Source organism: Myotis myotis, unplaced genomic scaffold (assembly GCF_014108235.1).
Source record: "Myotis myotis isolate mMyoMyo1 unplaced genomic scaffold, mMyoMyo1.p scaffold_m19_p_4, whole genome shotgun sequence".
Lineage (NCBI taxonomy): Eukaryota > Metazoa > Chordata > Mammalia > Chiroptera > Vespertilionidae > Myotis > Myotis myotis.
The window spans coordinates 97,229,067-97,247,568 of NW_023416346.1; the positions used below are offsets into that span (position 1 = coordinate 97,229,067).

Below are 18,502 nucleotides of genomic sequence, written 5' to 3' on the forward strand. Positions count from 1 at the left end.
TATTGTGCACTGATGAAATACTAAGCATTTGGCACGATCTCATATTTTGATAATAATTCTATTTAATTTCCCATATGTTATAGATGATAGATGAGGAGACCAATGTTAAGGGACTTAATAACTTTCACAAAGTTGTATAACTAACTGCCTTAGTTGACTTTCAAACTCGGTTCTGTTGATTATCAAAGCTCTTTCCATAATGCCATGCTGTCTCTATATGATAAAGCCATATTTCACTACTTTGTCTTTTTCCATTTGAGAATCAGAAGAGTTTATAACAGAGAGAATCAGTATACAATTATTTAAAAATAGGTTTTATTTTTACTAGATTTAGGGTGGGTGACCTAGAAAATGAAATGGTGATAAAACACATAAAATAAGGAATAAAATGGATAAAAAAGGGAATCATACAAAGAATAAATGAAACATTTTAATTCTCTTTAATGAGTATTTATAGTATGTTTACTATTTTTTTCAGTGCAGAAGGGTATAATAGGAGTTATATAAGGTATAGCCCTAGCCCGCTTGGAGCTTATTTACTTGGAGAGGATAAAGTAGAACATATTAAATCTGACTATAAAGTAGGGATTTAGAAGAAGTATGTGTTGACGACTTAACACATTTTGCCTTAAACAGAGAGTCGCCATGATCACACTAAATTGATGTGTTGCAAAAAGGATATCACATTAGGCATTTGGAAAAAAAAGTTTTTTATATCTAACAATCTATGTTATGCTAAGATTAGAACAAAGGTTCTGAATCCCACATGTAAGGCTATATCACAAACTAGAACAGAATATGTGATTTTAGATGTAAGTTAAAATCAACGCAAGGAAAGTGTACACAGAAATTCTCCTAAATAGGTCTGGGGAAATAAATTGATTTATATATGTACTTGTCAACTGGCCTCCTACTGCACTTTATATTGGCTATATAGTATCAGAATTGGAGGGAAAATTATGATATTCTTCACATACACAATGTTACACACCAAACATAAGCATGTAGAGCTATATTTATATTTATGAGTCATTTTTCCTTAAGACCAAGAACTTGAGATATGGAATTCCCATCCCAGGTTCAGAGTGCAATCCATGGCTACCTTACAGAGATAATTAACTGCAATTTAGCTCTCATACTTAAGTTTAGCTAACCCAAACAGCTATAGAAATCTGGGTTAAAAATTAAAGCAGACACGGGAACAAGGTTTTAGCATAGTTTATCTCCTGATAATGTTGGTTATTCCCCACATCCTCCTGCTCTCTGTAATCTTTCCACCCCATGTCTATGCTTTCTTGTCCAAGAGGAAATAGAGGAAGGGTCTTGGGACATCCATTTCTTAATCCTTTTTGAAATTATACTTTTAGTAGGCACAGTCATAAGCTTGAGCTTCAAGTTATGCTTCTCTGAGACTGGCTAGGGGTATAAACCTGAACAAGGCAGTAAGCCTCCCCATTTTTCAATTTCTCTAGTTGTATGATTGAGGGCATCTCTTCTTCAAGATGCCTAATAGGCACTTTGCATCCTTTCGGTCAGAGCTCCCTGTACAATTTGAAAAATGCTATGTGTAATTGGACTGAAATCACACTTGGAAAATTAAGCTGCACCTGCCAGATTTCCTTCAGTAAACGGGAGCATTATTCTTGGTCAAGCTTACAGCTTAAATGCATAAGGCTTTCAGCTGAATACATGAGAAAGGGAAATATGAGTTTTATGAATTAGATAAATCACTACCCTTAGAAATTCCATATGAAATATCCCAGCCTCATTAAGGTTTGTATCCTAAATATATGGCAGCTTTCTATAGAGCTTAGCATTTGACTTACTCAATTTAGCAATTGATTTCACTCATTTCTCTCTTGCTTTGTATATTGTGTCACTGATGTTAGTCTACAGGTTTTTAGGAGACAGAGCATGCTATTTGTTTGTTTGTTTTAATCTCCAGCAACATCCAACATAGTGACTTGATTTACAACAAGACATTGCTCATCTCATCACTTGATTTATTTTTCCTATATTGATAATTTAGAAAATTTAGAAAATTGTAGCAGCAGGAAAGGGGTTGAAAAGGAAAAAGAGCATTTGTCTCATTTTGGTTATTTTATCTCAGTCTTGCATGCCAGTGGAAATTGATGTCTGTGTGTCTCTGTTTCTGTATGTAAGGAGAGATAGGGAAGAGGCATATGTAGGTGTTGATTTTTTTCTGCACATAGTAAAAACCATTGGCTTCCATACACTTAGTAACATAAGTAAGGCTTACATTCAAATGGTGTAACTATAGATGGGGAAGAGAAATATCCACACACATATTAGAGAATGTGTAGTTGGGAGGAAATCTGATGTGGATAAAGGAACACAGGCTTTTGAATTAAAACTTAGACTCTGGTCCACTCTGCCGTTAACTTGCTATATAACTCGGGATGAACTCCCTACTTTCCTAGTCCTTAGTTACCTTGTTTGCAAAGACCTAAGCATCAAAAGAGATTGAAACATTATAAAAAGTCCCATTGAATAATTATCTATGTCAACTTTGGGCTCATCAATGAAAACAGCGTTTTGCCTCAGGTGCTCAATAAATATTCTCTGACTGAACTTGTCCATGTGTAGGCTGCTGAGCAGGGTTCAGTGTATGATATGAGGAATCCAACCTATTTAAAACATCTCCCCTAATGTCCTCCTTTCTGCTTGGGTCTACAATTGGTTTCCATTAATTTTTTAAAATAAGGCTGCTGAGAAAAGGACTACACACTCTCTTTGAAGGTCCTGGATAAATCTTCCACTTCTCTGTCACTAATGCATTAGCTTAAACCTATTTATTAAATAGCAGTGGTTTTGAACTTGAAAGTAGATACATTGGCCCTAAGGAATGTTTTGATGGGAACATGACAGGAACAAATCTGTATTAATCAGAAAAGGGCATCTGAGACTGTGGGTCTTGGATTGGATATAGAGATTAAGCAGTTATTTTTGTGGTGTGATAACTCTTCATCAGACCTGAGTTGATAAAGCATTGGAAACGAAAGACAGTATTTCTTCATATCTTTTCCACATTTTACATAATAGTGGGCTTATCTACCAGTTCAAACTTTCTACTAGACTTAGACTATCAGAACTCAAAGGAATCTGAGGAATGACTTAGTACAACTTCATTTTTTTCAGATGAAAGACTGAGGCCTAGTGCTAAAACAGACATTACCAAGGTAACACCACTAATTAGTGATAAGGTCAAGACTAGAAGCTTATGTCTCTGACCAGTGCTCTTTCCCTATACACCCACTTTCTATCAGCTTTCTACCAAGTGACCTGTCTTGGGAGATTAAACAAAATGCAAGTAAAACAGAATGACTGTAGTGTATATGGCTGTTCTAGAAGAAATTGATGAAGTGACCCCTAAACTGAAACCCATTTTTTGATATCTTGCCTAACTCTTGTTCATGAAATATAATAAATGAAATGACGTAGAGATTGTTGAAAGGACTAGCTTGAAGCATATTTGCTTAGACTATTAAGTTGATTGCCTGCCTTCTATGTAATTGTCCTCTCTTCCCTTTTATATAATTCCCTGTAAACTCTTAAGATAAAATCTGGCTTTTCAGATAATTTTACTATGTTTCACCACCTAAGATTGCCCCCTTAAGGTTCCTATATTTCCCCTTTTTTACCAAGTAAAATGTATCTCACTTTGTATTTCCTCCCACCCACTTTCTATGGTGAAAAATACCTTATATAATTGATTGCAGTTGATGGATTAATATAAAAATCCTTCTTGTAGAATTTTCATTTTATTAGAAGATTATTAGAGATAAGGTCAAAACTTGGCAAGAGATCATTGGGTAGAGTGGAGCAGAGAGAAGTGGGACATGATTTTTGATGCCCCCAAATCACCCCACATAAGACACCATCTACAAACATTGCAAGGGTACCTATAAGGCAGTTTTTTATAGAAGATAATTTACCACTTAGCACCAGCTTTGTTGACAGTTAGTAGTCAACTGGATCTCCCTTCATGTACATTCAATAACCAATGAAAGAGTTGTAGTCATGAGACCTCAGAAAAGATCTCCAACTGAGAAAAAAAAAAGTCCGTTTCTGCCCTTCATCTGTACTGTGAGTTTGACTAGAAGCTGTGGGGCTTTTCAAAGATAACTCATCATACTTAAGAGCTCCTTCTGAGCAGTCAGTGACTTGTGAACCTTGCCACTGACATTCCTACCTTCTCTCACCCTTTTTAAGGCTGCCAATTCAAAGAGATATGTCAAATGGTAAAGAAATTCCCACTCACTCTACTTTGCTACTACTAAGGGCTAAGTGTAATTCTTCATACTCTTTTGCCTATGGTAATACATTTTGAGGGTCTCAGATTCTACCTGTTGCAATTTCCATTGAAAATCTCCTTCAATCTGCAATTGTTCACAGTTCTTCTATGTTCTTTCAGGCATTAATAAATTAATCCAGCCAGATTCCCCATGGCTTCTTCAGGAGACCCTATTGCTTGGATTAAGGAGTTCAACCAGAACTGGAGAAAACAGTAGGTACTCAAATATGGTCTTGACTTCTGTTTTCATGTAATCCGTGAAAGAGTACTTTTTCATTCTGTGGGCCCTGGGCAGGGACAGAGAGACCTCACTAGTTACCTGTCACAAATTTGTTTGTCCACTGGAAAAATTACCAGATAATGGGCAGGTGTTCACAGTACATTAATACAATCCTATAGAACATGAAAGCCTGTGGTTTCTGGAGTATTTGATAAAACGTAATATTTTTTTCATAGTGTCCTGCAAGTCATATTGGAACCTGAGGGAAAAGTAAAAATCAGTCATATTGATCTTGTTTGTATTTACTACTTTGATATTATGACTATCATGGATTTGCATTAATTCTGATTTTTTTTTAAAAAAAACAACAACATTGCACTAAAATATTTTTACCTTTATTACTTAGTTTTTTTTAGCAATTACTTAAATTTTGTGTCACTCACCTTATCCGATCTTTTATTCCCATTTTGAAAGTAAGTCTATATACAGATTACACAAATGATTTCAATGCTAATCTTTTAGGATACATATATAAATCTCAGCACATATTGGCCACTCTTTTCATATAGTAGAGAATAATGTGTGTGTGTGTGTGTGTGTGTGTGTGTGTGTGTGTGTGTGTGTGTGTGTGTTTCGAGGAACTAGATGACATTGCTGAGAAGGAAGACTATAGCAGTTGTAGTTGAATCACATGGATTTTAGGCAAGTGTTTATTCATGGATTAGTAACCTAAAAATTCAATGAGTCTTAAGACATCATCTAAGGACAAATTTGAAAGATGTAGATTTTGAGAAAAGGAATTGTTTGTTAAGTTTGTTTTTGGCTCCTTTTCATGGGTGCCTATTCTTAGGAGAACTGTATTACTGTAGCACCATTTTAGGTATCTAAATACTGAAAGGGGATTTGTCTAATATTAGGGTTCAGTTTAAAAAATCATGAACAAAATAACTGCACATATCACTTAAATATGGAGAATAGTCACATTCAGTTATATCCCTAATCAAGAGGTCAGGATTTTAATGATATAACTCCTTATAGTACAATACTCTCTGTATGTTAAGACAGAGTGTGTGTGTTTAACTTAAATATCTCTCCATATAAAAGCCTAGTGACCAAATGGCAGAAGGACCGGTTGACCATTCGCTATGACATGCACTGACCACCAGGGGGTCGATGCTCAATGCAGGAGCTGCCCCCTGGTGGTCAGGGTGGGTCTACAGCCACTTGACTGACCAGGATGAGCGGCGCTCCCACAGTGGGCTGAACTCCGTAGGACACACTCCCCCACCAGTGCACGAATCCGTGCACTGGGCCTCTAGTTTTATATGAGCTTATGTATATCTTGAAGCCACACCATCCTTTTTCAATTTGCATTTTCCCATAAAAAGGAAAAGAGCTTCTGTTCAAGACCACTTGAAATATTTATTCCAAGATGTAATCAGGATAAGTATATTAGGAGAGCTCAGTGAAATAAGGAGAAAAAAATCAGGCACCTGTCTGAAGCATACTATGCTTACAACACTCTTAAATTAATGATTAATACTCAGTGGAGTAGCCTACAGAATAGCATACTTCTATTGTCAGAAGTAATTATGGGTTGGCTCAAGTAAAGAACTATACCTCCTTTGGAGGTATTAACAAATTAAAGTGCTGATGGAGACTGAATACCTCTTGTGATACAAAATTCAAATTAACTGAGGAAAATTCAATGAATTTTAATTTATTAATAGCCATTAAAGTTCCTAATCATGATACAAACTCAGGCTTAAGAGAAAGAGAAATACACAATCACTACTACTAACAAACAAACAGAAAGACAAAACAAATAAAAACAATATATATATTTTATTAATAAGGATAAAAATATACCTATGTAATTTGTTTGAATTATTTCCTTCTGGAAACATTAGCTGAAATCATTTATGGGGGGCAAGAATTTATGTATGCATATAATTATTTTACAATGATTAAAATGATAAGAATTTATTCATTTTAATTAGTATAATTATATAACACTAACAAAACTTAGAAATGTTAACTTATTAAATACTCATAGAGGTAGGCACTCATTTTGCAAATGAGATTGTTTAGATAGAGAATATTTTTATTTTATTTTCAATTACAGTTGACACTCAATGTTATTTTATATTAGTTCTAGGTGTACAGCATAGCGCTTAGATAGTTATATAATTTACAAAGTGAGACCCCCAATAATTGAAGTACCCACTTGGCACAATGCATAGTTATTACAATATCATTGACTATATTTCCTATGCTGAATTTTACATCTCCATGACTATTTTTTAAAAATATGTTTTTGTTGATTTTTTTTAGAGAGAGGAAGGGAGAGGGAGAGAGAAATAGAAACATTGATGAGAGAGAATCATTGATTGGCTGCCTCCTGCATGCCCCCTACTGAGGATGGAGCCTGCAGCCTGGGTATGTGCACTGACCAGGAATGGAAACTGCTACTTCTCAGTTCATGATATGACACTCAACCACACTGGTTGGGCCCCATGACTATTTTGTAACTACCAATTTGTACCAAGTAGCTTGCTCAAGTCATACCGGCAGTCAGTGGCAAAGCCTGAACTTCAATTCAGAAAGACTTACTGCAGAGACAATGCTCTTGCCAAATACAAATGAGGCCTAATTATTTATACAATATTTGCATGTAAATGGGAACATGTATAGAACATGAAATACTAGGACTATTTAAAAATCAGAGTAAAATGACAAAATATTAAAGCTAAAAGAGTCCTTAAAGGTTAGTTGGTTTAACCTACATATTTAAAAGAAGAAATGAGGGCCTAGGGAAATTGACTTGCCAAACATCATAAGACAGTCAATGACAGAGTTGGAAGATCTCAAGACTTATTACTCTCAATCTCATAGTTTCATTACACTAAGTTGCCTTTGCTAAGACTAATTTAAATAAATACATCAATATTTATATTTTCAAGTAATTTTTAACTTCAAATGATCACTTTCCAAAGATATTTGCTTACCCTAGTGATGCTGTGTTTCACCAAATGTTCTCATAATTTGTTCTTTGGAGTTATCTTTGATACTGGCTTGAGTCAACACAGTATGGTCATACCTTAACATACCTTGCTTTTGAACACAAATGGTATTTCTATTTTATTATTGAATTTATTGGGGTGACAATGGCTAATGAAATTATACAGGTTTCAGGTGTACAATTCTACAATACATCTTCTGTATATTGTATTGTGTGTTTACCACCCCAAATCAAGTCCCCTTCTGCCACCATTTATCCCCCATTTATTGTCTTCTTCATCCTTAACTTCATTGTTCAGTCTTGATTCTAAATGACATTTGATTATATCCCAAAATTTAACTACCCTTAAAATAAAAAGATTTGGCCCTGGCTGGTGTAACTCAGCTATTAGAGCATCGGCCTGTGCACTGAACGGTTGAGAGTTCCATTGCCAGTCAAGGGGCACATACCTAGATTGAAGAGGTGTGAGGGAGGCAACCACCTCTCTCTCTCTCTCTCTCTCTCTCTCTTCCTCTCTCTCTCTGTCTTTCTGTCTCTTTCTCTTTCTCTATCACTCTCTGAAAAATATATGAAAAAATATCTCCAGATGAGGATTAACAGCAACAACAACAATAAAACCCCACAAAGATTTGTCACCATGGAGATTATTGTGGAGTATATGATGCAGGCTGTAAAGTAGAATTTTAAAAGAGAATTCCAAAATTTTCCTTAATAGTAGGAGTATAATTGAAATAAGCATGTAGCCTTTCAAAGTGATGGCTTTGCCCTAGCCAGTTTGGCTCAGTGGATAGATAATAGGCCTGTGGACTAAAGGGTCTCAGATTTGATTTCAGGGCACATACCTAGGTTTCAGGCTCTTCCTTTGCCCAGGCCCTGATCAGGGCTCTTGCAGGAGGCAATCAATTGATGTGTTTCTTTCACATTGATATTTCACTCTTCCACTCTCTCTAAAAAACCAATGGGAAAATATCCTCGGGCGAGGATTTAAAAAACTAAATAAAATGAAAAAAAATAATAAAAACACATCAAAGTTACAGTTTAGGGAGGGAAAACTCATTTGGATGTTTTCTTTCTAATGTTTATTTTTTAAAAATATTATCACTATGGGAAATCCCATGTTCTAAACTTTCAAACCACTGGAGTCCAGGAAGATAATATGTACTAGTGTGTTATGTTGTGTTTCTTGGATGATTTTTCTCAGCTATAGAGATTCCAAATAAAGAATACCATTCATTCTCCTAGGCAAAGGGGATTCTTTGGGGGTAATGAATACCTTGGTGTGGTATGTAGGATATGTTGATGGCATAGTCTGTTGGAGAGGTTGTGAGAATAATTAAGAAAGTCAGATAGAGCTAGGACTAAGCAAAAAATAATGTAGATCAGAAAAATGTTACAGTGAAGGTTATATGAAACAAGTAGTAGTCTAAATTGGAGGCAGAGAAGAAAATCAAGGGCAGGGGAGACTTTGTTTGGGGCAACAGGTGCACAATGAAGTGAGCAAATGAAGTTTTATTGAATTGTACATTTGAAAGCTATATGGTTTGACGAAGCAATGTCACCCCAATAAATTCAATTAAAAAATAAAACTTTCAGTTACTAGTGATATCAATGATATTCCCAATATTGGGAAAGACAGGGAAAGAGAAAGTTCTCGGTTTTAGATAAGTTTGCCCTTAAGAATACTAGCCTTTTGTTTTAACCTTCTTAAAATGCCATCTGTGAAGCCTTGTCTAAATAAATTATAGATAATATGTATTTTTTGCAACTATATTCACTGGAATATTGGCCTATAGTTTTATTTATTTTTAAATATGTTTTTATTGATTTTAGAGAGAAAAAAGAGAGGGAGAGATAGAAAGATCAATGATGAGAGAAAATCATCGATGGGCTGGCTCCTCCCCCCCCCCCCCCCAATTGGGGATTGAGCCCACAACCCGGGAATCAAACCATTACCTCCTGGTTCCTAGGTTGATGCTCAGCCACTGAGCCACACCAGCTTGGCTTATTTATTTTTTTATTTTTTTGTGTTCAGTCTTTGTCTGGCTTGGATATCAGAATAACACTGGCTTCATAATATGAGTTGAGCAGTGTTCTATCATCTATTTTCTGACAGGTTGTAAGGAATTGATATTAATTCTTTAAAAGTTTGATAGAATATTTTATTAGTAATATGGTTCTTCAAATTATTTATCTCATATTGGGTTAGTGGTGGTAGTTTATGCTTTTGATGATATGGGTCCACTTCTAAGATATTAAATTTATGTATAGTGATATTTCTAATGTTTTCTTATTATTCTTTATTATTATCATCTTTTTTGTGATATCCTTTGTTTCATTTCAGACATTGCTGATTTTTGTTATTGCTTTTTATTTTTTTTTGTCAGCCATGCTTGAGATTTGCCAATTGTATTAAACTTTGAAAAAACAACAGATTTTTGCTTCATTGATTTGCTCTATTATTTTTCTCTTTTTAATTTATTTTGCTGTTATCTATATTATTTACTACCTTCCACTTGGTTAAGTTTAATTTGCTCTTCTTCTAATTTTTTGAAGTGGGGATGTAGATATTTGATTTTAGACTTTTCTACTGCAAAGATATAATGCTATATATTTAGAAACAGTGTTTTCTTTAACCTTCAAACCAACGCACTTAAGGGAAAGTAATTATAAAGAAATAAATAACAAGCTTATGCTTAAATTATGTCTAAGCTCCCCCTGGGCCAAAATAATTTCCTAGGCCTAAAGGCATCCAAAAGTCCAGCTTTGCTCTCTGAGTAGATAATGACATAGTGAGGTAAGCTCTTGGCCTATGTCAGAAATAAAAGTGAGCAAAGCAGATAAATTTAATAAAACATATATAATATTTTTACAGCTGCACATTTGGGGGACCAGTGCCTGTTCAATATACTTTCAGGTACTTGCTGTGTGCCCTGGCTATGTAGGGGAAGGACTAGTCATTTCCTGCCATAAAAAGGCAGCAGGCTGTGGTGGAGAAAGTAAAAATAGCACCACATTGCCACAAAGAAGTGTGCTGTACTCCATTTGAGTGTGTGTGTGTGTGTGTGTGTGTGTGTGTGTGTGTGTGTGTGTGTGTGGTGAGAAGGTGAAACCTATTTAAAACTGACTTTTATTTGCACTTCTTTTTATCATAATACCATGTGGCTGCTTAAATATATATTCCCAGGAGTTCAGACTTTTTAAAAAGGCAACAAGTGTGTTTTGAGTCTTGCTCTATGCCTTAGAATCTAAGGCTTAGAATATAGATTGCAGATAAATATGGGTAATTTATAGTTGGGTAATTTTTAAAATGTCAAATGGACATTAAGCTAGTGGGAACCACTGTTTTGGTGAAGATGTGTTTTCTCTTTGTTTCTTCAATTTTATTCCCAAACATTTAGTTAATATATCGTGATTGTTTGGGGGTATCCATTGAGAAAATTCTAATTAGTTCAATGAATGGCATTCAGAACACTTATTTTATTCATTTGCAGTTTATCTATAAGGAAGAGCAAATTTTCCTGTTGAGAAAATAGACAATTTTATAAAGAAAAATAGTTATAATTCTCAGTAAATAAAAATGGAAAGTTCTTTAAAAAGTAGCCCCTGCAATCTCCAAATGCTTTGCAGTGACCAATATAAATAATGAAAACAATAGCTATAAATTACTAAATATGTGTTTAGATTTTATAACTTAGAGTATTTAAATGACAACCTGCAAAAATTACACAGAACTGGAAAATTTTAAGAATGTTTCTGAAAACATGCTGAGCGATTTGTACTATTTAACAAATATTTCCTAAATGTCTGCTAATGGGCATTTATTTAATACTAGAGGCCCAATGCATGAAGATTTGTGCAAGAATGGGCCTTCCTTCCCCTGGCTGCTGGCACTGCCTTCGCTCCGGCCCAGAGCTTCCTTTCTGCCTTCATTCCTGCCGGGAGCCACCTTTCGGCCTTCTCACACTGCCCAGAGGCCTGGAGCGGCTGGGGTGGTGCTGTATGCCTGTGTCATTGCCATGGTGATGACTCAAGCATCCCGCCCCGCCCCTGGCCGCTTGGTGCCTGTGTATGCAAATTAACCCACCATGTTTGTTGGATTATTTTGCATACTCAACCCTGATTGGCTGGTGGGCGTCATGCAGGTATGGTCAATTTGCATCTTTCTCTTTTATTAGTGTAGATAAGTCTGCTCTAAGTGTTTTGAGAGATACACACATGATTAGGACAGAATCCCTGCTCTGAATAAGCTTAAAATCTGGTGGATATATGGATGATTAACTATGCTATCAGACAGGATGAAACATATTAGGTTATAGGAGAGATATGAGCAATATGCTGTGGGAAGTCAAATGAAAGAGAGGTAATTTCAAATTGAGTGACTCAAGGAAGACTTGGGGGAGGGTATGAGATCATCAAAATTCTCCTTTTTATCAAGAATTTTCCTATCAAAGTGGGAGGTGGGGATGAGGAACTAGGACATAAAAACATGTAGGTTAAATAAAAAAACAAAACAGAGAGATCCCCCTGTCAGCATGGCTCAGTGATTGAGAGTAAGCCTATGGACCAGGAGGTCATGGTTCAATTCCCAGATAGGGCACATACTCTGGTTTCAGGCTCCATCCCCAATGTGAGGTGTGCCGGAGACAGCCGATCAAGGATTCTTTCTTATTATTGGTTTCTCTCTCTCCCTCTCCCTTCCTCTCTGAAATCAAGAAAAATATATTAAAAACAAACACACAGAGATATCTAGGTACATGATATATTCAAGGACAGCCTGGCAGTGTGGAAGCCTAGAGCATTCTGAAAAGTATAATTTGAGATCTGGCTAGAAAGAGAAAATAGAGCTTTGAATGTCAGTTTTTAGGCCATCATAATGTGGACACTTGGAGGATTTTTCATAAGTGCCTGATATGCTTCAAACTGTATCTGGTAAAGATATCTGCAGAAATATGGTAGTCTAAAATTAAAAAAAAGTTATGGTATTTAACACAAAAAAGGAAGTAGGGCTATTACTCATGTCAAAATGTTGCAAACAGAGATAAATATGAATTTTGTTCCTCCGGAAATATTACTGGGTATTACTGATACTGTGACAGAAAGGCATGAAAAATTTGCATTTGCCAGATGAGATTTCTTGTTTGCTTCTCTATTTATTTTAGTTAGAAGGTGCCACTCTGTCCTTTGACTCAACCCAAAGTAGAAGCTCTTAGTATTTCTCTAAGATAATTTGCAAAAGATTTTGGGCAAAAAGGGATGTTCTGGCCTTTATACATACTTTTCAACTCATACTATACATTGCAAAAAAGGAAAGAAACAAACAAAACCAAATGTATATATATTCTGCTTTTATTTTATATTTTATTTTATTTTTTAAAATTTGTTTTATTGCTCAAAGTATTACAAAGAGTGTTACATACGTCTCCTTTTTTTCCCCTGCCTTGATATTCCCCCGGCCTCCCCTACCCCCAGTGTCTTATGTCCATTGGTTATGCTTATATGCATGCATACAAGTCCTTCGGTTGTTTTATTGTATTATTTTATTTTATTTTATTTATTTTATTTTATTTTATTTTATTTTATTTTATTTTATTTTATTTTATTTATTTTATTTTATTTTATTTTATTTTATTTTATTTTATTTTATTTTATAATATTGTTGAAAGTATTACATGTGTTCCCTTATGGCCACATTGACCTCCATCAGTCTGCCCCTGGCCCACAGCCCAGGCCTTCACCTTCCTATTTTCTGTGTCCACTGGTTATGCTTATATGTATACAAATGTTCTTTGGCTGATCTATACCCACCAAAGCCACCAATCCTCCCTTGCCTTCCTTCTGAGCTTTAACAGTCTGTTCAATGCTTCTGTATCTCTGGATCTATTTTTGTTCATAAGTTTATGTTGTTTATTATATTCCACAAATGAGTGAGATCGTGTGATACTTACCCTTCTCCGTGACTTATTTAGCTTAGCATAATGCTCTCCTGGTCTATCCATGCTGTTTCAAATGGTAAGAGTTCTTTCTTTTTACCACTGCTTAGTATTCCATTGTGTAGCTGTACCACAGTTTTTTAATCCACTCATCTGCTGGCACTTAGGCTACTGTCAATTGTGCTGCTATGATTATAGAGGTGCATATATCCTTTCTGATTGGTCTTTCAGATTTCTTGATATATTACTAGAAGTGGGTTTACTGGCTCAAATGGGAGTTTCATTTTTAGTTTTTTGAGGAAACTCTATACTGTTTTTCACATAGGCTGCACCAGTCTACATTCCCACCAGCAATGCACGAGGGTTCCTTTTTCTCATATCCTCATCAGCATTTGTCATTTGTTGATTTGTTGATGATAGCCATTCTGAAAGGTTTGAAGTGATATCTCATTGTTGTTTTTTTATTTGTATCTCGCAGATGATTAGTGACTTTGAGCATTTTTTCATATGCCTCTTGGCCTTCTGTATGTCCACTTTCGAAAACTATCTATTTAGGTCCTTTGCCCATTTTTGATTGAATTATTTATCTTTTGTTAGGTTGCATGAGTTCCCTATGAACTTTGGAAATTAAACCCTTACCAGATGTAACATTCACAAATATGTTTTCCCATGCACTGGGCTCTCATGTTATTTTGTTGATGGTTTCTTTTGTTGTGCAGAAGCTTTTTATTTTGATGTACTCCCATCTGTTTATTTTCTCCTTAGTTTCCATTGTCCTAGGAAATGTATCAATAAACATATTGCTATGAAATACAACTAAGATTTTGCTGCGTAAGGATTCTTCTAAGATTTTTATGGTTTACAGTCTTGCATTGAAATCTGTTATCCATTTTGACTTTATTTTTGTGTATGGTATAAGTTGGTAATCTAGTTTCATTTATTTTTTTTTTCATGGATATGTCCAGTTTTCCCAACACCATTTACTGAAGAGACTGTCTTGACGGCATTGTATTGTATATGGTTTGTTCCCCCACGTCCCGCCTAGTTCAGGGTTCAGGATCTGGAAGAGGGCTGCACTCAAATTAAAGAGACAAGACAAGAAATAATAATTTGGAAATATTGGAGGGCCAGGTGGGCAAGTCGAACTCAAGGGGAAGGACTTCCACTGGTGCTCAGGCTTGGTCAACCTTTTATTGGTTTGGGATACACCCATAGCCCTTAGGCAGGCAATTCCTAGTAACAGGCAGACTAGCCCATCAGTAAGGATTTACATAATAATAAATGGGAAGTTGCTTCAGCTACCATTGTCTGGACTAACAGTGGATGCACAGCTCTGACCTTTGCCAGAGCTTCAAAGATCACCAGCCTTCCGGGTTCCTTGTTCACACCTCTCTGCTAGTGAAGACAATAGGCAGCTTCCCACATTGTATGCTCTAGCCTTGTTGTCAAACATTAATTGAACATAATGGCTTGGATCAATTTCTGGGTTTTCTGTTCTGTTCCATTGGTCTATGTGTTGTTCTTGTGCTGGTGCCAGGCTGGTTTGAGAATAGTGGCATTGTAATATAACTTGATATCTGGTATTGTGATCCCTCCAAATTTGTTCTTATTTCTCAGGATGGCTGTGTCTCTCTGGATCTTTTTTTATTATTATTATTATTAGTTAAGGTATTACAAATGTGTCTTCATCCCCCCCATTAACCCCCAACCTCCCCCCCCACACACAAACTCATGCTCCCATCCCCCTGTTGTCCATGTCCATTGGTTTGGCTTATATACATGTATACAAGTCCTTCGGTTGATCTCTTCCCCTTACCCCCGCCCTCCCCTACTTTCCTTCTGGGGATTGATAGCCTGATCGCTGTTTCTCAGTCTTTGGGTCTGTCCCTTTTCATCAGTCTATGTTGTTCTCTATAATCCACAAATGAGTGAGATCATGTGGTATTTATCTTTCTCTGACTGGCTTATTTCACTTAGCATAATGCTCTCCAGTTCCATCCATGCTGTTGCAAAAGGCAAGAGTTCCTTTTTTTTTACCGCAGCGTAGTATTCCATTGTGTATATGTACCACAGTTTTCTAATCCACTCATCTGCTGATGGGCACCTAGGCTGTTTCCAAATCTTAGCTATGGTGAATTGTGCTGCTATGAACATAGGGGTGCATATATCCTTTCTGAATGGCGTTTCTGGTTTCTTGGGATATATTCCTAGTAGTGGGATCACTGGGTCAAATGGGAGTACCATTTTTAGTCTTCTGAGGTAGCTCCATACTGTTCTCCACAGTGGCTGCACCAGTCTGCATTCCCACCAGCAGTGCAGAAGGGTTCCTTTTTCTCCACATCCTCTCCAACACTTGTTGTTTGTTGATTTGTTGATGACAGCCATTCTGACAGGTGTGAGATGATAACGCATTGTCGTTTTGATTTGCATCTCTCGTATAATTAGTGACTTTGAGCAGGTTTTCATATGTCTTTCGGCCTTCTGTATGTCCTCTTTCAAAAAGTGTCTATCTAGGTCCGTTGCCCATTTTTTTATTGGATTGTTTATCTTCCTTTTGTTAAGTTTCATGAGATCCCTGTAAATGTTGGAAATTAAACCCTTATCGGTGGTATCATTGGCAAATATATTCTCCCATGTAGTGGGCCTTCATATTGTTTTGTTGATGGTTTCCTTTGCTGTGCAAAAGCTTTTTATTCTGATGTAGTCCCATTTGTTTATTTTCTCTTTAGTTTCCATTGCCCTAGGAGCATTATCAGAGAAGAAATTTCTTCGGCATATGTTTGTGATTTTGCTGCCTGTGGATTCCTCTAGGATTTTTATGGTTTCCCGTCTTACGTTTAAGTCTTTTATCCATTTTGAGTTTATTTTTGTGTATGGTATGAGTTGGTGATCTAGTTTCATCCTTTTGCATGTATCTGTCCAATTTTCCCAACACCATTTATTGAAAAGACTATCTTGACTCCATTGTATGCTCTTGCCTCCTTTGTCGAATATTAATTGGGCATAGTGGTTTGGGTCGATTTCTGGGGTCTCTATTCTATTCCATTGATCTATATGTCTGTTCTTGTGCCAGTACCAAGCTGTTTTAAGAACAGTGGCTTTGTAATACAGTTTGATATCTGGTATTGAGATCCCACCTACTTTGTTCTTTCTCAGGATTGCTGCAGCTATTCGGGGTCTTTTTTTATTCCAGATGAATTTTTGGAATGTTCGTTCTAGATTTGTGAAAAATGCCATTGGTAATTTAATGGGGATTGCATTAAATCTATAAATTGCTTTGGGTAGTATGGACATTTTGATGATGTTGATTCTACCAATCCATGAACACGGTATATTCTTCCATCTGTTTATGTCTTCCTCTATCTCTTTTTTCAGTGTCCTGTAGTTTTCAGCATATAAGTCTTTTACCTTCTTAGTTAAGTTTATTCCTAGGTATTTTAATTTTTTTGGTGCAATGGTACATGGGATTGCTTCTGTAGTTTCACTTTCTGTAAGTTCACTATTGGTGTAAAGAAATGCCATGGATTTCTTAGCATTAATTTTGTATCCTGCTACATTGCCGAATTCATTTATTAAATCTAATAATTTTTTGATGGAGTCTTTAGGGTTCTGTATGTACAGTATCATGTCATCTGCAAATAAGGACAGTTTTACTTCTTCGTTTCCAATCTGGATGCCTTTTATTTCTTCTTTGTGTCTGATCGCAACGGCTAGTACTTCCAGTACTATGTTGAACAGTAGTGGTGAGAGGGGGCATCCCTGACTTGTTCCTGTTTTTAGGGGGAATGGTTTTAGTTTTTGCCCATTGATTATGATGTTGGCTGTGGGTTTGTCATATATGGCTTTTATTATATTGAGGTATGATCCCTCAATTCCTATCTTGCTGAGAGTTCTTATCAAGAAAGGGTGTTGGATTTTGTCAAATGCTTTTTCCGCATCAATTGATATGACTATGTGGTTTTTTTCTCTCAATTTGTTTATGTGATGTATCACGTTTATTGATTTGTGGATATTGTACCATCCTTGCATCCCTGGGATAAATCCTACTTGGTCATGGTGTATGATCTTTTTGATGTACTGTTGGATCCGATTTGCTAGGATTTTGTTGAGGATTTTGGCATCTATGTTCATGAGGGATATTGGCCTATAATTCTCTTTCATTGTATTGTCTTTATCTGGTTTTGGGATTAGGGTGATGTTGGCTTCATAGAATGAGCTGGGAAGTATTCCTTCCTCTTGGATCGTTTGACATAGTCTGAGGAGGATAGGTTTTAGGTCTTCCTTGAATGTTTGGTAAAACTCCCCTGTGAAGCCATCTGGCCCCGGGCTTTTGTTTGCTGGAAGCTTTTTGATTACTGCTTCGATTTCCTCCATAGTTATTGGCCTATTGAGATTTTTAGATTCTTCCTGGTTAAGTTTTTGAAGGTTGTATTTATCTAGGAATATGTCCATTTCCTCCAGGTTGTCTAAAGTGTTGGAGTAGAGTTGTTCATAGTATTTTCTAACAATCCTTTGTATTTCTATGGGGTCTGTTGTTATTTCTCCTCTTTCATTTCTGATTTTGTTTATTTGGGTCCTCTCTCTTTGTTTCTTGGTGAGCCTGGCTAGAGGTGTATCAATCTTGTTTATCCTTTCAAAGAACCAGCTCTTGGTTTTGTTGATCTTTTGTATTGTTTTTTTGGTCTCTATGTCGTTTATCTCCGCTCTGAACTTTGTTATTTCCTTCCTTCTGCTTACAGTGGGCCTTTTTTGTTGCTCTCTTTCTAACTCTTCGAGTTGTAGAGTTAGGTCATTTATTCTCATTGTTTCTTGTTTCTTGCAGTAGGCTTGTAGAGCTATGAACTTCCCTCTCAAGACTGCTTTTGCTGTGTCCCATAGGTTTTGGATTGTTGTGTTTTCATTGTCATTTGTTGCCATGATGTTTTTTATTTCGTCTTTGATCTCATTGGTAACCCAGTCGTTGTTTAATAGCATGCTATTTAGTCTCCATGTGTTTGATTTTTTTGGATTGTTTT

General features: G+C 36.2%; 1 protein-coding gene across 2 annotated transcripts in view; it reads left to right on the top strand.

Annotated features, from left to right (window-relative positions):
• The window catches only part of GPR174 (G protein-coupled receptor 174), a 70,897-nt gene that overhangs the window by 6,600 nt on the left and 45,795 nt on the right, over positions 1-18,502 (top strand). Inside the window, exon 3 of one of the 2 annotated variants that reach the window (XM_036306083.1) lies at positions 4,436-4,528. The gene's annotated coding sequence lies outside the window, so the exon portion shown is untranslated. Of the gene's footprint in view, positions 1-4,435; positions 4,533-18,502 lie in introns of both variants that reach the window. The other variant, XM_036306084.1, reaches the window with a different exon arrangement.